The sequence below is a fragment of the Passer domesticus genome, chromosome 9 (genome assembly GCF_036417665.1).
Source record: "Passer domesticus isolate bPasDom1 chromosome 9, bPasDom1.hap1, whole genome shotgun sequence".
Lineage (NCBI taxonomy): Eukaryota > Metazoa > Chordata > Aves > Passeriformes > Passeridae > Passer > Passer domesticus.
Genome location: NC_087482.1, coordinates 11,218,525 through 11,222,428, shown reverse-complemented (window position 1 = coordinate 11,222,428; position 3,904 = coordinate 11,218,525). Strand labels below are relative to the sequence as shown.

Genomic DNA, 3,904 nt, shown 5'->3' with positions numbered 1-3,904 from the left:
AAGGGCCAATGGGGTTTCCAGGAGTAGGGGAATTCCACAGGGGAATTGCAGTCATGGATTACCCAAAGATTTGGGAACCAAGGTGTTGGGTTGCCTTGACAGGCAGGGAAAGAGCTGGAACAAGGGGTGGGGAAGGGCACGAGGGACAGTTTGGAGGGAGGGTAAAACCCACAGGTAAACCAACTCAGGAAAAACATGGGGGCACAACAGAGCTCTTAAACAAGACTTGAAATGGAATCAATAAAATAAATTTGAACTGCAGCAATCAAGAGCATCTTGAGGGACGCAGCCTGACCAGCAATGTCAGCAGGCAAAAGAAAGGTTTTGCTGAGCAATGGCCCTTTGATGAAGCAAACCATTTACAATCAGGGCCGTCCATTCATGCGGATGGGCGCACACTTTGGGGGTACAGCTGAGGCCATGAGGTCACAGCAGGGCTCTGGGGTCACAGCAGGCTGAGCTCTCAGCAGGCCCTGAGGTCACAGAGGTGCCAGAGGTGCCAGAGCCCCGTGGTTGCACAGCAGCACGGGGAGCCAGCAGTCAGTCCCTGAGCACAACTGTTGCGGCAGCAGCGGCGGTGGCAGCAGCGGTGCTGACGTTGGGACAGCGGTGTCGGGACAGCGGTGGCAGCAAGAGCTGCGGGACTGGCGGAGGACAAGGCACCATGGCCCTTGCTCTGCGCCTCCTACTCCTGCTGCTCCTGGCCGTGGCCCTGCCTGCCAGGGCTGCCCAGGCTGCTCCACTGCAAGCGCGGCGAGCAGGTGAGCCGGCAGCCTGGCTGCCCTTTCCTGGGACAGCGCTCCCTGCTCCCTGGGAAGCGCTGGGGATGGTTTTGCCCAGGGCTTTAGGGAGGGTTTCCTCTGTGGGAGGGAGAGAGACCCCACGGGCCCTGGGCTACTCCAGCCACCCCTCCGGAGATGTTGCAAAGGGCCTGCAAAGAGGTTGAAGAGTGACAAGGAGCCAGCCCAGAGCTCCCCAGGCCCCTGTGCAGCTTTGGCCATCTCCATTCGCATCTGGCTCCCACAGCCTTACCCAACCCCTGCAGTGACCAGTTCCCTAAGTCAGAAGGGGATGCCAGCACACCATGGAAATGGTTCTGATCTCTGCTCCCTTCTAGACTGGAATCATGACATGGGTTTTCAGGAAGTCCTGATGAAGGATGGTTTGAAGTTCCTGGAGGATGCTGGAGGCAAGTTTTCACTCTGCCTTTCCTGAGTAAATAATCAGGATCAATTCAACAAAAGCTCACTTATTAACCAGTTCCCTTAACATAATCTTAAGGTTGAAAGAATCTGGAAACCTTGCCCTGCTCCCTTCTGGAGGCCTGAGGGCTCCCACAGAATCACTGTCAGTGGGAGGAAGGAGCATTTAGCTTTCAATCTTCCTCCTGTGTGCAATGCCAGTGTGTCCTTCTGTGTGCTCTGTGCAGTCACAGAGAAGAGCAGAGAGGGAAGGGGCCGGGCCCAGGGCTGTGCCCCGGGGCTGAGCCTTGTGGGCAGCCTGAGGATCTCCTGCAGTGCCACAGGAGCTCTTCTGTCCTGCCTTTCTTTGCAGCTGAACCTGCCGGTGAAGGTCCCACATCCAGGACTGAGCCTCTGGGAGATGGTGAGGGTAGGTCAAGGCCTTTCCCCTGGGAGAGCTGCCAGCTCAGAGCCCAAAGCTGGGCCAGGGAGGCATCGCTGCAGGTGCCAGCACAGAACCATGCACGTGTGTGCCCTCGCCCTGCACGATCCCCTCACTGCCGCTGCTGCGGCTCAGTGGTGCCCATGCAGATCAGCAGAGATGGCAGAAGCTTCTGTGGCTGTTGAGTTACAGGTGTGTCTGCGGGGAGGACTTCTCCAGCTCCAGGGCTGGATGCTTGGCCCCAACCCAGCTCCCATGGCATGTGTGAGTAGTGTGACCCTGCTGACCTCAAAGGCTGAGCCCTGCAATTGTGGGATCCATTCCTGGGAAATGGAAGTATTTTTCTCTAAGTTCCTCTGACAGGGAAGATGCAAGATACAAGAGACAAGATATCCCTGGAACCACCCAAACAGACGAAGCAAGAGCTGAAGGAAATGCGGCAGGGAGGACAAGGTGGGTGCATTTCTCTCATGCTTCCCCTGGGACTCAGCAGCCGGGAGCTTTGGCTGCACATCTGGACACGTCGTGCCCGGCACAGCAGGAAGGGATCCATGGCAGCTTCGCTGCCCCGCTGCTGCTTTCACGCCCTGCAGGGCTGTTTCCCAGCCTGGCCTGGCTGCAGCTTCTGCCCAGCCTCTGTATGAAGGCATTTGGCATCAGCTGACAGGCAGCCCAAACTGCAACACACCCTGAGATCCCCCACAATATCCAATCCTGCAGATTAGGAAAAGGGTGGCTGTTTGGAGGTGGAAGTGCTCTCATTATGCCACTGTTATCTGGACATTTTCCTGCTCCATAAATTTCACAAATATTACCTCTGATGCCACCGGCCAAGTGGGAAACAGCCCCATCTGATGTATCTGTCTCCCTTCCTTTGTCAAGAGATGGACATAGTGCTTCAGTGGAAGGTGGCATTTCTTGAAGGAAGCACTCCATCTTCGGTGCCAGCCCCTGCTGCAGGAAGGAAGGCAATGCCAGACACGGGCACAGGCACAGCAGGTAATTGCTGTGCCGGGCTCAGGCCTGGCCGGGGCTGTGTGGCAGCAGCTCTTCCCCCAGGGCCTGTCCTTGCCCGGCCCGGCAGCAGCCAAAGCTGGAGGCGCCTGGGCTTCCAGGCCTCTGGAGCTGGTTCAGAGCCCCGGGGAAACGGGACTGCTGCAGCAACGTCCCTGGCGCTGCAGCTGCTGCGGAGCTGGCCCTGAGTGCCCAGAGGCCCAAGGCACAGGAGCAGCCCCGAGCGGGAGCCCTGCTGCCAGCCCAGGGCCAGAGCCAGCCCTGGCACAAAATGGAAACAGTTCTCATCTTGGTTTGCTTCCAGACTGGGAGGCTGGGAAGGATTCTCCATTAGCCTGGCGCTCTGAAGTTGTGAAGCCCTCCGAGCATTCTGCAGGTATGTTCTCACTATCTCTACAAGGCGTAATGTTTGACTGACTGGTCAGGACCAGGTGACAGAAGCTTCTCTGGATGTTGTGTTACATGCGTGTCTGCAGGGACGACCTCACCAACTCCTACCTTGGATGCTGCACAAAAGGCCAGCTCCCATGGCAGGGGTGAGTAGTGTGTCCCTGCTGACCCCAAAGGCTGAGCCGTGCTTTTGGGAGATCCATTCCTGGGAAATGGAACTACTTTCTCTTAACGTCCTACAACAGGAGATGCCAAAGACATGGCAGGCAAGAAATTTCGGGACCCATTAGAAATCATGTGGCATATGCTGAAGGAACGTCTGCAGAGAAGACAAGGTGGGTGCATTTCCCTCATGCTGCTCCTGGGACTCAGTAGCCGGGGGCTTTGGCTGCACATCTGGACACGCAGTGCCCGGCACAGCAGGAAGGGATCCATGGCAGCCTCGCTGCCCCGCTGCTGCTTTCACGCCCTGCAGGGCTGTTTCCCAGCCTGGCCTGGCTGCAGCTTCTGCCCAGCCTCTGCAGGAAGGCATTTGGCATCAGCTGGCAGACAGCCCCAATTGCACCACAGGCCATGCCCACCCTCAGATGCCCTGCAATTTCCTGGTGTCCAGGCAGATCAGATGTTGGGGCTGTTTGGGGAAGGAAGCAGCCTTGGGTTGTCCCAAAATCCTGGGTGTTTTCTGATCCTTATGCATTCCTTTCACAAGTAATGCCTCCTGAAATTGTCCCCTTCCCCATTCCCAGTCAGGAATGTTTTCATCTGATGCAGCTGTCTCTTTTCCATTCTCCAGAAATCAAAGGAGAGCCTGCGGAGAAAGAAGCATTTCCCGGAGGAAGCAGTGGTTCTGTGCCAGCCTCTGCTGCAGGAAGGGAGG

General features: G+C 57.1%; 1 long non-coding RNA gene across 1 annotated transcript; it reads left to right on the top strand.

The window, feature by feature from the left end:
- The first annotated feature begins 1,549 nt into the window (after positions 1-1,549).
- On the top strand, positions 1,550-2,070 carry LOC135307452 (uncharacterized). The gene is made up of 3 exons (XR_010368171.1): positions 1,550-1,611; positions 1,816-1,887; positions 1,975-2,070. It is a non-coding gene; the product is annotated as an uncharacterized LOC135307452 (long non-coding RNA).
- The last annotated feature ends 1,834 nt before the right edge of the window (positions 2,071-3,904 follow it).